Here is a 19478-nt window from a genome sequence, read left to right on the forward strand (position 1 = left end):
TCGTCAGAATGCTAGTTCTGCCTCTCACAAATCTCACTTCATCCACAACAGATTCATAGGAGAACTAAAGAGAGTCAAAGTACACTCGCTTGACCATTTCCTTATAAGTCTTCAGCACTATCATCACCAACCACATACAAAGTCTGTTTTTAAAGCCATAATATTCTCTTCATTCCAGCAATGTCACAGATAATGGCAGGGAGGCTGTAAAACGAGCATATTCTATTTAATTCTTCCTTCTTATACCCCTCCTTTCTACATACCTCCCCTCAAACCTCCGACACATTTACTTCAGATTTGAAGATGAATCTTGCAACGTTGGGTAAAATACAACCCAAATGGGTAACACTGTGAATTTGGGTGATACTTATGGACATAGTAGCTTTCCTTAAATTTATATAGTGCAGGAGACCTGTCTTCACATTATTTAAGATACATTTCTATTCAAAAGAAGGGGAGGGGGGAGTGGAGAACTACTTTAGCTGTCTTCAGGCAACTCTTTCCTTGAGGCTACAACAGAAAGTCATTCAGATAAAGCTGGTATTGCAGCCTTCCGTACTGAAACCAAATATTCAAAAGGCAAAACATTTAACACACTAACCTTTTACCTCTGAGACCATGCTTTAAGTTTGAGGCCAAGTTCACGTCCCTGCTAAAATGAGCTTGTTGATCTTTGTTCAGTCCCTGGTGATCACTTGTCCACATTGTGAAATTACCCATTAAACCTGACTTTTGTTTTAACATAGAAAAGATATGTTTCCTCATTTACCAAAGGAAACTGTACAATACTCCTTTTAGGACTTCAAGGGCCTCAAAGGAATGATATTGATGGGAGAAACCAAAGTAGCCTGTTGTGCTGAAGGTAGCAGAGAAAGAATTATTCTTCTGGAGGGCTGAATTCAAATATAAGAACAAATCACAAGTTGAATTTTATAAACTCAGGCTACTTACCCCACTTCTTATCACAATGATGACAATATAGCTTCTTTTGTTTTCTTCTTCTCAATGCTTGGCCAAGGCTAAGAGGGGAGAGGGAAGGGGAAGCCCACTTGAGTTATTTGTAAGAACTGAGAAATCCAGATAACATTGCATAATCCCATAATCCATCTCTGCCTGGCTGGAGGCATTTTAGGGGTTCCACACTTACACTGAATCATTTCCTCAATTAGCATTTCCTTTTTGGTTTTTAATTTTTTTGGTAGAATTTTTTAAAATTTTATTTTATTTTTAATTTATATTTAATTTAATTTATGGGATAAATCGAGCATTCCCATAACACAGTATAATAAAAAATGATTGCACATGAAACTGAAAATCTATTATGTACAATTTGCTATTCCATTTACATATAAAATACATACATATATTATTTATATGTAATACATTTCTTTTTTTTTCTTTTTTTCCCCTGAAGATCCCATCTTCAAATCTGAAGACCTCCTACCCTCCCCCTACCCAACAACAAGTGTGAGGCATGGCTCCTAAATAATCCTAGGATCCAGCCCAGTGGTGTGGAAAAAACAACACTGACCACATCAAAAAATGTGGATTCATTCTTTTCTGTGAGTCTTTCAATCAACCAACATTTCAATAAATCAATTAATAAACATTTATTAAGCACTTATTACTGCCTACTACTGCTATGTGCTTTAGATAAACAGGAAATCACTTGACCTGTTTGAGACTCTCTACATCTAGTGATATTGGATTCCATGGCTCTTCAAGGCGTTACCACCTCCAGACCTGTGAGCCTATAAAACAACAGATAAGCATGGTATAGAATAATGGAGAGAACAATGGACTGGGTATCAGGAGATTTGAGTTCTAGTTCTGGTTTTGCCCAGGGAAGGGCAGCTAGGCAGCAAATGGGATGGAATATTGGAATCAGAAAGACTCATCTTCTTGAGTTCAAATCTGGCCTCAGACACTTACTCTAGCTGTGAGATTATGGACAAATCATTTAACCCTGTTTGCCTCAGTTTCCTCATCTATAAAATCAGCTGGAAAAGAAAATGGCAAACCACTCCAGTATCTTTGCCAAGAAAATCTCAAATGTGGTCATGAAGAGTTGGCTAGGACTAAATAACAAACCTGGTTCTGCCCAGTTTATGACCTACTTAAAGAAGTCATTTCTCCCCTGTAGGCTTTAGTTTCCTCATCTGTCAAGTGGAAGAAGAAGAAATAGGCTAGCTGATCTTCAAAGCATCTTCCAACAGAGAAAGTCAAAGCTTCCACTGATCTTCAGTGAGAGTTGCCCTTCAATGTCCACCGAGCTACCAGCCTGGGCAAGAGAGATAAATATAGCCTCCAAAAAAATAAAGTCTCTTCAAGCTGTTAGCATTTTATGAATCAGCTGTATGCATCCTCATTTACATGGGGTGACAGGGATCACACTGACTATTCTAAAGCAAGTAAGTGAACATTCTCAACATGGCTGTTTATCCTAGGTCTTGGTGCTTTTCCCATCATGTTAACTGTCTCCACATCTTTGGAACAAGAATGAATAACCCAAATGTGGAACAAAGAGAAAATGGTTCATTAACATATTGCAAGGTTGAGTAGTTCCCTTAAAGTCAGGAACCCAGGGAGCACAACTTGGAGAAGTACTCATACCCTAAGGTGGAGTTAGAGTCCTAGGGGCCAATTCCCTTATCACTGTAACTGTTCACAGCTGAGCTCGTCAAGTAATTTAAAGAGAACTGCTTAACTCCTATTTTAGTGATGTAAAATTAGTACGCAACCATTCACAGAGATTTGCACATCTTTTACCAAATTAGCATGACAGAATTACAGAAGTTAATGATAGAAAAAAAAGGAGAATTATTGGGTCACTTAGTCTATTGGGCAGGGTGGCTGGTCCCTAGATTTGCTACTACTACTCTGTCCAAATGACAAAAAAAGGGGAATTGAGGTCACCACCAACCACACACAGAGGACTATCCCTTTAGGGAAAGGAAAGTTGAGGGGGAGGAGGCAGTCAGATCTGTGATTCCATCTATCTGGTGCAGAAACTCCTTTAACCCAATGCAGATCAGCATTCCTTCTGTAACTCAGCGGCAGGAACTGAGGTTAAGTGACTTGCCCAAAGTATGTGTCACACTAAAAGTAGGTGTCAAAGGCTCAACTTGAACCAGGGTTCTAATGACTCTCAAACCAGCTCTCAGTCCCCTGTGCTAGCTGCCTTTCTGTACAAATCTTTTGCAGGCCTCTTCCAAAGTGTTGGGTACAATATTTTTTTATTTGTATTAAATAGAATTCATACAATTGTTAAGTGAAAATTTCTTTGTTCAGGCTTTCATTTGATTAATGAGGTAAAACTCAGGAAAAGAGAATTTAAAGTTTATTAAAATGCCAAGGCAAGAAAGAAAGCTTTGACTAAAGCTGAGATCAACAAGGTTGGACTCCAGCTCGAAGACTTTTAAAGACAACCTTAGGTAATGAAAGTGAGCCAATCTGATAGGTACACGTCACCAAAAGGAATCTCGGTTCAGCTCTTCCCTGAGTATTTTGATTGGCTCACATTTCAAATGAGGAAGTAGGGGTAAGCATGCCTGGTAGCTGCTGCCTTGTACACCATGTGAGAGGGTGGGAGTCTTGCTAAGAAGATACAATTATAGTGAGTGTGCATGTGATTACCTGCTAATTAGCAGGTGGGATAAGGGGATCAAAGAGGAGCCACCTAGCTGCCCCAAGGTTACTTTTTAAGACAATAAATTGTTAAGACTGAAATCTCTATACCAATGAAACTAGAGTTCCTCAGAATTACCCATGATGCAACTATAAGGATAGCAGTCCTAGCGTTCTATGATATAATGAGACATAGGAACACACCCTCAACTGCAAAATGAAGGAGGCTGAGCGAGCTCATCTCTAGAGTGGCTCCTGGTTCTGCATCTTATAATAACATCATGTAGGAGTCACCATGGTATAGTAGAGTTAGGTAGTGTTAGATCCTGATCTCTGCTCTATTACTAATCGGCTGTGTGCTTTTGGACAAACCACAGCCTCCCTGGGCCTCAGTTTCTTCATCTGTGAAATGAGGGATTGGACTAAATGATTTCTAAGGCAACTTTCAGATCTGAACATCTGTAATAGCATATGCATAGAGACATTATTCAACCACAATTCCATCTTAGTATCATGGTTTTAGGGTTGGGATCTTAGAGGTGATACATATAGTCAAATATACTCATAGATGAGGAGACTGAGGCTCAAATGTTTCGAGAGGGATTTGAACCTAGATTTTCCTGATTCCAAGTCTAGTGCTCTACTTTCTCAACCATGTTGACTCTCAAATTTGACCTTAAATCCATCTATACAGTTGTTTAAGAAGAGAATGGACTGTCGTAAATGGTTTACATATTTCCTGACAGTAGACTCTATCAGATGAATTCCTGAGTGACAGTTTTACAGTAGAAGGCTTTCTAGTATTTGTTTCTTTAGGTCCTTCTTCAGCATGATTTGCTGACTAAGGAAATAGAAAGGGAATTATGAAATAGCTGTTATTCAGTTCAAAGGTAAAAGATTATCCATTCAACTATCAGAACTCACTTCCCTAAATGGGGTCATCAAGTAACAGGAGTACGAGAATGCCAGCAAGATCTAGAAGTGGAACTGTGCTGAAGTAGCATCCCCAGTGAAAATGGTCCCCAGGATTCAAGGACCATTGGAGACAGAAAGCCCCCACTGCCCTGGGGTCCCCAAGTTCTATTCCCCATTCCTACATAATGGAATAATGCACTAAATAGGATGACCCTTTACTTTAATCTGCATTTTCTACTCAGTTACAAGCGGGCCTTGGGCATCTTTCCATGAGGCAAGCATAAAAATTAATCACTAAGCACTCCAAGAGTCAGCAGTGGTATAGCAGATAGAATCCTGGTCTCAGAGTCAGGAAGACCTGGATTCAGTTCCCAGTTCAGACTCACACTGCGTTTGTGACCCTCATCAAGTCACTTAATATCTCTCAGTGAGCTATATATGCATGCCAGAAGTGCTCATACGCTAAAGTGGAGTTACAATGCTAAAGACCAATTCCCTACAATTCTGTAGTCACTCAACATGCATTTATTAGATGTTTACTATGTGCCAGGCACTGTGCTAAGTGCTGACGATACAAAGAAAGGCAGTCTCTGTCTTCAAGGGGCTCATATTCTAATGGTGAAGACAACACGCAAACAAGTATATACATACAAGATACATACCAGGCAGATGGGAGCTAATCGCAGAGGAAAAATACTAGCTGAGAGAGAGGAAGTTTTCTTCCACAAGGTAGGTAGGATTTGAAGTGAATCTTGAAGGAAACGAGGACATGCAGGAGGCAGAGTTGATGAGGAAGGGTGTTCCTGGCATGGGGACAGCCAGATATAGAATTAGGAAAGAGGGAATTGTGTGTAACGAAAAGCATTTATACCGTATTTGCTATGTGCCAGGCACTGTGCTAAAAGCACTTAAGCACTGAGAATAAAAAAATACGAGCAAAAAAGACAGTCTCTAAGCTCATCAAGGAGTTTGCATCACAACAGGGAAAAGCAACACATAAAAGGGAACTGGAAAATGTTCTGGCAAGGGGTGAGGTGGAAAAGTCCAGATAGTCAGTAGAGCCAGGAGCGGAGTGAGTACAGATAGCCTGGGTACTTCATAATTGTGGTGCTAGGCACAAATTCACCAGAGGACAAGAATAAAGAATGATTTTTTTTCCCCTTACTTATTCTTTCTTTGCCTTTCTTTCCTTCCTCACTTCCTTTCTGCTCCCTGATTTACTTAACCCTTTTCTTCATTTCTCCCTCTTTTTTTTCCTTTTTTCTTTCTCCCTTCCTTTCTTTTTTCCTTTCCCCTTTCCTTTCCTCCTTTTTTCCTCCGTTCCTTCTTTCCTTCCTTCCTTTTTTTCTTTCTTTCTTCTTCCCTTCCTTCCATCTTTTCTTCCATTCATCAGAGTTTGATCAAATTTTCACATTATGCTCATTATGCTCTTTGGTGTATACAAAGATAAATAAGACACAGATCTAGTCCTCAAAGCGCTTATAGTCTAGTAGGGAAGAGGATATATACACATAATATCCATAATGCAAGACATGATAAATTTGAGTGGTACATAGTGCCACTGGAAGTGCCATAGAAGAACATAGAAGAAAGAGATCACTTCTTTTTTTTTTCAGGCAATTGGGGTTAAGTGACTTGCCCAGGGTCACACAGCTAGTAGGTGTCAAGTGTTTGGTCTGAGGGCAGATTTGAACTCAGGTCCTTCCTGACTTCATGGTCAGTGCTCTATCCACTGCGCCACCTAGCTGCCCCTGAGATCACTTCTTACTGGAGAGATTCAGCCCCTTGAGAGTGACTTTCCTAAGCTTAAAAAAAAAAAAAAGAAATGCATTTAATAGGAGTCATGGCACTCAGATTTTATTTTTATTTCATCAAATACTTAAGGCAAATAAATAGAAACAAAGAATAGAACAAAATGGCAACTACTATCCATGTTATTAAGTCAATAAATTTAGCTCTTTTTTGATTGTTGAATTTCCTCAATTTATTTTTTTCACATTCCATCTATGGAGTTGCATTAATATTAAATTAGGCACTTAGGTGCTTTCCCTACATCCCACCATATTCCCACAGAGCTGATCTGAGTGTAGAATTCAGACTGACTTCAAAAGAAATTTTGTAGTCAGAATGTGAAACAAGACAAGAAGCCAGCCCATCGATGTTAGTATGAAGGGTTTGAGGCTCATAAATGTAAGAGAAAAGACATTGTATGAATGATCAAGATATAACAATGACAAACTGTGTTACAAAGCTGTCTTAGTTTCTCCGTGTTGGTATTAATGCCTGTCTTCCATCAATTATCCAGAAATGTTTTATGAAGAAAAGAAATGGTATTGTAAGGGTTGGAGGTAGGTGTAGGTTGAACTCTTAGGAAGATTCAAGTATAAAGATTAAAAATAGAAATAAAGATACACACAACTACATGAGAAGCAGCATGATTAAAGTGAAGAGTTGGCCTTAGAGTCAGGAATATAATGGTTCAAGTCTTGCCTGTGACACATACTACTAGCAGTGTGATCTGGATAAGTTACTTAACCTCTTGGTGCCCCAGGAAATTATCTAAGTCCAAGTTACATAGAAGTTTTCAACATGTATTATTGGAGGGATTTTATACAATACAATCCTTTCATTGGTGAAACCATAGGTCCAGATATACTCTATCCATAGAGTTTACCTGATTCTATACCAGAAGTTACGCACACTGATAAAATTATATTGTAAGAATCTGTATTTTCTCTCTCTCTCTCTCTCTCTCTCTCTCTCTCTCTCTCACACACACACACACACACACATACACACATGCACATACATGTGCATATGTATGTGACTGTATGTCTATATGTGTTGTGTATGGATATGAATACATATGTATATATTAAATACATACACACTCTTCTATATATCAACACATATGCCCAAACAGAAACATATTAAAATAAATATATTTAAGTAAAGATGGCCATAACATTGGACGTAATGTTCACAAGGTAGAAAATATCCTGCCTAGGCACTGCCCTGATTATTATTATTGTTCGGTTGTGTCTGACTCTTTGTGACCCTGTGAACCATAGCACACCAATACTGGCCATAGGGTTTTCTTGGTAAAGATACTGGAGCACTTTGCCATTTCCTTCTCCAGTGAATTAAGGCAAATAGAGGTTAAGTGACTTACCCAAGGTCACATAGCTAGTAAGTGTCTGAGGCTGAATTTGAACACAGATCTTCCTGATTCCAAGCCCAGCATACTATCCACTGAGCCATCTAGCTGCCTCTAATTAGTAGACCCCATATAGACACGAGTATTATTTCATGTTCTCATTTGTTTCACGGCTCATGTAACTTTTATATGAGATCTTGAAAATCATTAATACTGCATTCTTCCCTCTCACAAATAAATTGTGCACCAGAGACTTAAGAACTGCATGCTAGTCTGCACTTGCAATGGAGAGGGGAAAACAGTTAGGAAATATGTATAAGCCTCATGTTTCCATGAACTTCCAAGTGGTGATTAAGAAAAATAAAAGGAAATGAAAAATGCCTCCAACCCTGTCCTTTAAATTTGTTCCCATAATATAGAGCTACTAATAATCAACACTTCTGTAACACTTCACATTTTCAACACATTTTAATATTGAATGCCAAAGGCAACACCTACTACAGGAATTATTTTCTGTGCCTTAATTCCATGAGGCTACAAGAACAGTGTAATGAGCTCTGCTTTTTGGGAGGTTTGTTTTTATTTATTAATGCACCCTCCACCAAAAGTCTCACTCTCAAGCCTTGTTGAAGTATGGCAGCATCCCTGGGTTCTCCAAGATTATGTAAGGGGAAGGAACACTTTGGCAGGGACAGTCAAGTTTCAAGAACAGATCTGGCAACTATAACAAACTAAATGTCTGTTACCCAAGGACCTACGTAGCTAGTTTTAAAGAGCCTTACTACTAAAGCATTAACCACTGGGGGATGAATTTTGACAGACAACAGTAAAACTATTGATTAATGCACTACAGTCTACATTAATGGAGGAGACCCCCATTATGACAAAATCTCACATCCATAAAGTAGCATATATACTATATACAACTGGATAAACTTCCAACATTTTTATGTAAGGAATGTCCTCCCCTCCTTCTTTGCTTATTGAAGTCCTACCTGTCTTTGAACGTTAAGTTTGAATAGTACCTCTTAGAAGCATAGAACCACAAAATCTCAGCATTGACCAGCCTTATACCTCATCAAGAATCTCCTCTAACGCTTCCCCCACAAGTGGTCATCTAGCCTTTCCCTGAAGTCCTCTAGTGTGAGGGGGATGAATTATCATCTCTCCAGGAAACTCATACTATTTTTGTTAACTTTATTGACTGGAAAGCTTTTCCTTGTATTGAAACTGAATAAAATTAGAAAGCTTTCCTTGATCCTTCCTCTTCCCCAGGAGTTATGACTTTCTACCTCAAACCTCATATTGTATTTTGTTTTGTTCATTCTCTAATGATCTTCTCATACAATACTGAATATTATACTTACCTTGGTGTCTTATTCCCCTACTAGGCTATAAAGTTCTTGGGGGCAAGGAGTATGTATTATCTAAAATTTGTATCTTATCTTTCTAATGTACACAGTGCTCTCTGCACACAGTAGGTGTTTAACAAATGGTGGTGGTTATTCTAATGTTTCTTTTAAAAGTAAGGGGAGGCTAGGAATCAACCTACCCAGGAATTTGGTTTTTGGCTTGCTATTCTTAAATCCAGTGCTTGCTATATGTAAAAGCTCTAGAGCTAATAGATTGTATCTTACTGTCATAATTAACTTGAGATCCAGGAATAAAAATGAGATGTAAATATTACCCATCCTAAATATTAACCATCACAGCCATACCAAACCTTCACATCCTTCATTCCTATAGTCCAAAAAAACTGAAGGTCCTTAACAAACCATAGCCTACTTCTGACACTCTTAAATGCTTAAAGTCTTCTTTGTGACACTGCTTTGACATAGCCAGCAGTCATACTGTTATTACAGCTAGAGAAACAGATGCTCGGGAAAGTTAAGATTTGTCCAGATACATAGGATAAATCAGAGGTGAGCCTAAAACTACGATCCTGCTTTTTCTTCCTATCTCATTAAAATCCTTCTCTGCTTGATCACTTGATCTTTCAGAACCACTGGAACTTACTTATCTTATTCCCTGATTAATTTAATGTTTTATAAATCCCTTTGTAGATGAAAATAGATAATATCTGCAATGAAATTTTTCATCAGCTTAGGCTATGAGAATGTCCTCATTCTTGAAGGCCACTGCACCATTGTGCTCAGTATTCCTACTATAAGCATCTATCCGATTTATGTGGGCAATGCATACACCACCCCTTCCCCTCCGACCTACCTTCCCCCCTTCTCCCACAACTATCAGTTCAATCAATAATCCCATTGACTCACATATATAACAGTGGCCATCCAGTCTAACCTGTACCTGACCAGGACTCCACTCTGCAATATACCCAATGAGTGGGAATCTAGCCATTACTTGAAGACTTTCAATTACGGGAAACTCAGTTCCTTTCAGTGCAGCCCATCATACTTTTGGATGTCTTTAATTCTCAAGATGATTTTCCTATACCAAACCTAGTTTTGTTTATCTGATGCTTCCACATAAAAGACCACAGTAGCTGTCAGAAAGCTATAGAACATTATTAATGATAACTTGCATAAAAATAATGTAAAGACAGCATGAAGGAAAGGTACATCTAGAAAGTGACATAGGTTGGTCATGTGGCAAATGTGAGGAATCCCAGTTAAATGGCCTGAGAGTTACAGTATTTGCAAAAATCTTTTTTTTAACTTCATAGGAAGGTCCTCAGCCTATTGGCTGTATCCCTTATACAGAGTTAATGGGAATACATGGGCAACAATTACACAGGATAAGAAAGTAGGGATAGATTGTGATGGCACTAGTAGAGAGCCTCATTCATTCATTTTTGTCCTTCATTACTCTAAGAGCACCAAAATGACATCATAATGTCAGGGTCAATGTATAGTGTGTTCCACTGTGGCTGATCAGACAAGCTCAGAGGACTATCATAGGTCAGGCACAAATAGTCCATTTGAATATTTGGGATGGGATGGAGAGCCTACTCATACTGAAAAGATCATAGACCCACAAAAGTGTCCAATAAGTAACACTATTGTCTCATATTGAACTTGTAGTCCACTGAACCCCTCAGGTCTTTTACATATACACCTTTATCTAAGCATATCTCTCTCTTCCTGGACTTGTGCAGTTTTTTTTTTTTAACACAAGAACAGGATTTTTATATTTCTATTTTTCCATTTACATTATGCTTATATTTATCCATTCACATTTATTATGTTTCATATTATTATTTTTGGTCCAATGCTGTAGCATATCAATATCTGTTTGGATTCTGATTCTGTCATCCAATGTGCTGTTAGGTATCTCTTCCAATTTCATGTCATCCGCAGTCTGATAAGCATGTAATTATTCTTTCATTCAAATCATTGAAACAAACAAACAAAAAATAACCATTGAACATAATGAAGTTAAGGACAGAGTCCTGCAACCCTCCAAACATCTATTTCTGGATTGACATCAATTTGTCACTCATTATTCTTCAGTTGAGCTACTAGTTCCAAATTCACCTATGAATATTTTTCTTTCCACTTTGTACACAAATATGCTATGAGAGACTTTTCTTCATTGAAATTCAAACACATGACTACAGCAGCCCCTGGATGTACCAGTTTAATTATCATATCAAAAAGGGAAATGAGGTGAGTATGGAATGACTTGTTTTTGATGAACTCACATGCTGGCTCATAGTGATCAATTTCAGGTAGTCAGTCAGTCAATCAACCAGCAAGTATTTATTAAGCTCTTACTGTGTGCCAAGCAGTGTACTCAGTACTGGAAATAAAGACAAAGAGAAAAACAAAATAGTCCCTAACCTCGGGGAATTTATGTTCTTTTGAGAAAGGATATGTACCTATCTGAGTAAAATAAATAAATAAATGCAATGAAATTGCAGGAATAGAGGGACAAGCAGTTTGGGGTAGGGTGGGTTGAAGAAAGGTCTCAAAGCTCTGCTTTGAAGGGACCTATGGATTTTAAAATGAAAAGATAAGAAGGGATTGTGTTCCAAGTGCTAGGGTTAGTCTGTGCAAAAGGCACAGGGAGAAGAGATATTGTCATGAATGAGGAACAGCCAAATTGGCCCTTTCATTACATAGTGCTTTAAGATTTGCAAAGAGCTTTACAAATGTTATCTCACTTGATCCTCACAACAGCTCTAGGAGGTGGGTGCTATTATTACCCCCACTTTATAGATGAGGAAACTGAGGCAGACACAGATGAAGCGACTTGCCCAGGGTCACAAGGCTAGTAAGTGTACAGGCTGGATTGTAAACTCAAATCTTCTGACTCCAGGTCCAGTATTAAGTCCATCGCGTTACCCAGTCTGGAAAGATAGGCTAGAGCCAGATTAGGAAGGGAAGTGCTGAAGAGAAGAGTTTGTATTTTAACATATAGGTGATAAGGAGCCACTGAATCTTTTGTGAACAGGGAAGTGAAAAAATCAGACCTCTGTTTGAGCAGTAACACTTTGGGAAAAGCGGCAGAGGAGTTGTAGAAGGACGAGACAGGAAGCAATGAAACCAATGAGAGAGTTACTGCAAAAGTTCAGGTGAAAGGTAAAGAGGGCCGCCTCTTCTAAACCCTTTTTAAAAGAGGAATGACTTTGTTTGTCTGCTTCTAGTCCTGAGGTGTTGTCCCGCTCTCCAGATTTTTCCAGGGGTCATTGACAGTGGCTCAGTGGTATGGCATACCTTTTGATACCATTGAGTATAATCAGTTGAACTTGATTTCTCTGATTCTTTCAAAGAAGCTAAGTGTTCTCTTACCATATTCTGACTTATTTCACATTTTAATTCTCTGTTAACCACTTTCCTTCCTAGTTTGAAGAACATTCTCCTGTATAGAAAACAGTATCAAAGAGGAGCTAAGTAGTTCTGTCTTTTTTCTATCATCTTTTATCATCATTCCTTTTATTTCAAGCACCTATTTTATTTGTTTTTTGAGTTTCATGTTGTTAGAATCCCTTTTTGTTATCTATAATATTCATTATCAGTCTATTCTGAATCCCAATTATCCTCAATTACTTGCTGTGAATTCCATTTCCTGAACTAGGTCTTAAAAATCTGAATTGGTTGATGAGTTCACCATGAGCTGATATCAAGTTCCACTTTCCCTTCCTCATTGAAACAATTTATGTTGTCAGAATTTCATTCCTGAAAGGATCATATATTTTTTGCGTTGACTTTCATTATAAAATCATAGACCATGGAATCTTGCCTACCCTTTTCTCTGAACTCTTTGAAATCACTGGTCCAACATCTAAGGTGCACATCACAATATGCTAAGCTTTCCCTTTCTTATTAATCATAATCTCCAAGATGGTCTCAGTCCTTTCTAGTTTTGTAATCAAAGATGCTTCAGTCATGTAACTGGTATGTAGATTTTTTTTCCCCAGCACTAGATTTGACCTTAAAAAAAAAAATACCATGCAGAGATAGACCAAATCTATTTCCTTTTTATAGAAAGTTTTCTTCTTCACAAAATAACAGAATCTCAGAGTAGAAGAGAGCTCAGGGGCTTATTGAATTCAAACCGCTCCTTGCAAACCCCCTCTATTGTATGCCAGACTAGCAGTAAATCATTAGATCTCTAGTGATCTCAAATCTCTACAATTTTTTGACTGTGCATCCACAGCAGAAAAAAAGTTTGCAATGCAACCCCAAATACATATATATGATTTATTTATATATACTTTTCTTCATTATGTACAACTCTTAAATGAGGGCCTGGAAACACCAAGGAACAAGGGGTTTTTACCTTGTTTGTAAAGGACAGTCCTGTAAGAGATCACACCAATAGTGCTAAATAAGCAAAAAACTACCTTAATCTACATTCTGCTTCATGCCATTTCCACTTCCTGAATTTTACATCATTCATATTTATAAATGAGATATGTGTACATACTGTATTAAAATATCATGTGTATTATAAAACATACCAAAAAAGAAATGAGCAAAGAAGAGATAAAGATGAAATAAACAATATTTTAAAATAGATTTTTAAAAACCTATTTGCTCTCCCTAAAATTATTAATAATAATATTTTAATGAGAACTTAATGACTGGATATTAATTATTTTTGGAAATCTTGATTTAGCACTTTGTGATACAATACTTCAAAGGTATGTTGCTAAGTTGTTTATTTTCATGCTTGATTTTAATGGCTCACATAGCTTAAATAAGAAGACTTTACAGACTCTAATTGCTAGAATGCACAAAATAACGTATTTTAAAGATGGTAGGGTGATTTGTAGGTGAAAAAGTATTGTTTTAATCTCCATCTCATTATACTCAGAAGTGTTCCTCTATAACCCTGAAAAAACTTATAACTTAGAAAAAAAAATTAGTTCTTGGAAGCACCACCTCCTGTAAAAGGCTTTTTTCAGATTCCCCCAGTGGTAGTTTGCCTCTAGCTGCATCTCTGCTCCTCTGCTCCCTTCATCCCTATTTACCTTGCATTTATTTTATAATTTTTTCATATTTACTTATGTGTCTGTAAACTGGGGTTTAAGCCTGTACATTTGCATAACAATCTACTTATTGGATCCTACGTGGGGTGGGGGAAGGGGTGTTGAGCTTTGAGTAATAATTCTCCTCACCATTAAGGAGAGTCTTATGCAAATACCCAGGCAAGTTCCCTGAGGAAGAGCACCATTTTGCATTTCTCTTTGTAACCTCCTTGTACAGTAAGTTTTTGTTGTTCCTTACTCATTTAGCTTCGTCTGACTCTTCATGACCCCCATTTGGGGTTTTTTTCTCAGCAAAGATACTGGAATGGTTTGCCATTTCCTTCTCCAGCTCATTTTACAGATGAGGAAACTAAGGCAAACAGGGTTAAGTGACTTGTCCACAGTCACACAACTGGTTTGAAACTGGATTAGAGAACTCAGGTCCTCCTGACTCCAGACCCAGCACTTTATCCACTGAGCTACCTAGTACAGTAAGTAAAATGGGCTTAATTCAATTGAATTAGGCTGTCTGTGTATATCTCCTTCTCTAGTATGTCAACCTTTTCACAAGTGACTGTGAATACCAAAAAATAATCAGTTTCTACCCCATTTGTAAAGGACAGTCCAGTGGGAGATCACCTAGCAGTACTAAATAAGGGGAGGAGGGAGTCCTTAATCTGAATTTTGCTCCATACAGTTTCCACTTCCTGAATTTTACATCTCTCATCCCACCAATGTTAATGACTATTCCACTAGCATACTTCACCCTCTAAGCACCCATAGGGAACAAAAAACAACTGCGTTTTATGGCCATCCTAGGATTCCCTTCCTGTTACAAAAAACACCAGGTCCAACTTTCTAAATATGTAAAGTTCATTAGAGTGGGCATAATGTAGGAAGGAGAAAGGTGGGGGAAGAGGGAAGAGGATGTCTTGGTGACCTGGAAAAACAAGGGTGTCACACTTCATCTCACATCCTGAGCTTTTACTAACCCCTTCTCTCCATAAATGAAGCTCAATTCCTTATTACTTTACTGCTACAAATCAATCTCACATCCATTCTTACATACCCAAAGATTTACTATGCTTCTAGCCTCCCTCATGGATCATATGGACCTAAGTGCCTGGAGCCCAGTCCAGACCTAAGTACTGCCAGTGGAACGAGTTCCCTGCCCTTCTGCCCTGTGCTAGATAGGTGGGGGCAAAAACGGGAATAAGAAAAGAGAGAAGGATGACCTATATGGGGTCCAAGACAAGCACTTTCTTCAGGGTTGTTAAGGAAAAGCTCCTCTTCTGCCTATTAAGGAGCTGGGTCTAGCAGCATTAACTTGTTTGAACCATCTCCAGTAGTGCTCTGCCAGGTGGGTAGGGCATCGGGTAGAGAGATCTGTCAGGTGGGTAGAGAGCATCGATTGTAGAACAAATCTTCCCTTTCTTCTTAACATGCTAATTCCCACTATGAGTTGCTAAGGGAATTGCAATGTATTATACCTCATTTTTCCCAATTTTTGCAGTCCCCAGAAGGGTACAGATAGTTACTGTTATATCTGAACTATAGACTGAGTGAGGGCATGTATGACAATCAGTATGCTAAATATTAATAAGTCTTAATTTTTTTCTTATTTTTATTTGAAAAAGAAATAAAAGTTCTGATATTCTCTCCCTCTTGCCTTGCCCTGTCCCCCATCCCCAGGAATCTTTTTGCCCACTCCTGGATGATATACTCCTACTTTGGAAAAACAGTGCCCTCATATACCCACTACATCTAAAAGTAGTTCATTCCATGTGAAGATAGCTTTATCAGCTGGAAAGTTTTTCCTTATACTGAACCTAAATCTACTTCTCTGCAACTTGTATCTATTGACAACCAAGTAAAACATACATGATCTTTTTTTTTTTTAACATAATGACTCTTTAGATACTTGGAGAGAGCTATAGTATACCACCCCACTCTTAAAGCCCAAGACTTTTCTTCTCCAGGATTCTCACTTCTTTCAACTAATCTTCATGTGTCATGCTCTTCAGGTCTCTCACCAGGCTGGTGAGGATCTCCCTTTTCCTCCTGTTACTTTCCTTTTGGTGCTTGTTTCAAGAGAGTTTTTTAGCAATATAACTGCACAAAGGAGCATCAATTATGTATTCTGTTTGTCATTCAATTACAGAGGGTCAGTAAATCTCTATATAGTGTCAGAGAAAGCTACAGATGTTTCCATACATGACACTGAGCAGTACTTTATTTCTTTTTTTTTTTCAGCCAAAGACAAAGGCTATTAACAATCCACTTTATTAGACAGACTCTTGAGGAATCTGAGAGTCTGTGAGGTATTGGCTAGATTCTAAGAATCTGAGCATTTGGCCAGATTATAAGAATCTGAGCACCTTAATGGAGACAAGATGGACCTTATATACAGAAAGACTATGGGAGGGATCTAGGAGTGGCCAAGTAGTTTGGGGTGACTGGAGGAGGAATCTAAGGGGGATCTGGGTGGGAGTGGGGTGAGCAGAATTCCTGGAACCTGGATCACTGTGGCCAAGGGAGAATGGAGTCTAGCTAGGATTAAGGGTGGGAAATGGCTGGGGCCATAGGGAGGTAAGACAATGGAGGGGAGATTGGGTAGAGCCACAATGAAAGGCCAGTTGATGGAATTATAGCCTCAAGGCTAATGCCAGAGTTTTGGTCATGTGGGAAAGTCCAGGGTTTTTCCTTTCTGGGGTCCAGATCCCAACCCCATCATTCCCCCCTCAAACAAATGGGACCCAAATTCTTTTGGGGTAAGGGGTGAAGGTCTCGGCTCATGAAACTGCTTCCTGCTGGCAAGGGGTGTAGAGCTGTCCCTACTTTGAGGGGTTCCCAAAGAGGTTGACTGGAAAACAGCACAGGCTGCATCCAGGGAAAGATATGAGGACATTGGCTGGTACCTGCTGTTTGCTACCAACTGTAGGTAAGTGGCCTGTAGTCTAAGTTCAGAGGCCAGCTTCTTTACCTTGAGCAAGATGTGCTGAACCTGGGTGATGCTTCCAGGCAAAAGGTTGCCCTAGAGCCCAAAGCCATTGCCAGGGGGCCCATGCTATAGCTGCTGCCCCTCCCCCTCCTTCCTTTCCCAGGTGGGAAAGGAGGGCAAAATCAAAGGTGAGGGGGTGAAACTCTTCTCCTATGAGAGGGGTTAACACACCCTCTTGACTCAAGGGAAGGGAGTGGGAGAAAAGGGTCCAAGATAATTTTTAGCTGTTCTGACTTTTCCCTGTAACCTCCATGAAGGGAACCAAAAAGCAACTGCAGTTTTTCCCAATTCCCTATCGCTGAGAGAACTGACAGAATTGTTTCCAGCTATAGTGGATAGCATATATGGAAGCTATGATGTGTCTGTCTTTGTCCTCTACGCTGCAGAAGGTATACCCAGGTGCATGGCTTCAAACCGAACCAGTGGACTGAAAGCTTGAGACCCTCAGGACAGCCTGGAAACTGTCTGCCCAAAAATCACCTCCAAGCCTTGGTGCTTGGAGAGCAACCCCAACTGTAGAGCAAGAAAGGGGTGGGAGTGGGGAGAGTCTTATGAACCTTCCAGTCTTGGCTAGAGAAGAACTTGGGGTTAGGCAGTTTCCCCATACAGGCCACTAAAATAATGAGGTTTAGTGGTTTAAGGGTTCTGGGACACCAAAATCACAACACGCAGGTCCTGCCTGAAAGAATTCGACCCAAGCCTTCTTTCAGTCAAAGACAAGGTTTATTAAAGATCTGCCAGATTAGCCAGACTCTTGAGGAATCTGAGAGTCTGTGAGGCATTGGCTAGATTCTAAGAGTCAGAGTAGTGGCTAGATTTTAAGAATCTAAGCAATGGCTAGGTTTTAAGAATGTAATCAATGGCTAGATTATAAGAATCTAAGTCAGTACTTTATTTCTTAAACCCAATTCAATTCCCAGTACCTATTTTTTTGCATTAGTAATAATAAGTTTAACATGTTAACATTTGCAAAGATCTTTACAAATAGTACCTAATTTTATTTTGACAATCCTAGCAGGTGGGTGCTTTATAATCCTTATGCAGAAGATGAAACTGAAGCAGAGGATAAATGACCAGGGTCATATACGTATTAAGTGTCTGATGCTGGATTTGAACTCAGGTCTTCCTGACTCTCATCCAATGATCTATGTGCTCCACTAACTAGTTGTAGGAGGGGTGATAGTTTGCAAACTATACATTTGTAATGCATCTGGAATACTACATAGTACTCAACAAACCAAATTCATCACAACATAGAGAACTTCTATCTCCTCCAACACAGGAGAAGAGAGGGGATCAAGATTAGGGGACAATATGAGCATAGCAGCCGTTCTAAAGAGAATGACAAAAAATTTTTCAGAGATTCACATGCAGATACCATCACCCAAACCCTACCTTCCTCCTAATTTCCCAATTTAACTTAATCAATTCTACAGTAACATAAATTTAATACTTAAGAGACTTCTTTGGAATAAATTGCCATTATCCTTCCATAACACCTCACATTCATCCTCTTCTTTCCATAAATACTGAGATCATACTAATTGAGGCCCTCATCAATTGCCTGAATTAGCCCCCTAATTGCTTTCCCTGCTTCTAGTCTCTCCCCTATGCAATACATCCTTCTCAAAGCTACCAAAATATTATTACTGAGGCATGAGTTTGCACATATCACTCCTTCTCAAAAATATCAGTGATTCCCTATCTCCAGGAGATGATTGAATAAAAATTCCTTTGTTGTTCAGTCATTTTTTTCAGTCGTGTCTGACTCTTTATGACCCATTTGGGGTTTTCTTGGCAAAGATACTAGAGTGGTTTGTTATTTCCTTCTCCAGTTCATTTTACAGATGAGGAAACTGAAGCAAACAGGGTTAAGTGACTGGCCCAGGGTCACACAGCTAGTAAGCATCTGAGGCCAGATTTGAATTCAGGAAGATGAGTCTTCCTGACTCTAGGCCCAATACTCTATCCACTGAACTACCTAGCTGCCCTAAAAACTCCTTTGACTCATGTTTAATACCTTGTACAATCTTTTTCTAATCCAGATATCTTACATTATCCTCTTTCACACCTTTTATATTCCAGCCAAAGTGGCCTACTGAATTTGACATGAACTTTCCTTAACTTCACCATCTCCTTCCATTATGCATTTGTTCAAACTGTCTCCCATGTCTGGAATATTCTCTGTCTTTTAAAAGGAAAATGTCTTTTAGAATCTTTGTTTTCCTTCTGGACTTGTTTAGGTAACATATTTTTCTATATGTAGGTCAAATCTTGTCATTTCTATCTTCATAACATAATTCATTATGTCCCCATCTCTCCACTCACACAGCCACTAC

The sequence above is a fragment of the Vombatus ursinus genome, unplaced genomic scaffold (genome assembly GCF_900497805.2).
Source record: "Vombatus ursinus unplaced genomic scaffold, bare-nosed wombat genome assembly UNPS02014812.1, whole genome shotgun sequence".
Taxonomy (NCBI): domain Eukaryota; kingdom Metazoa; phylum Chordata; class Mammalia; order Diprotodontia; family Vombatidae; genus Vombatus; species Vombatus ursinus.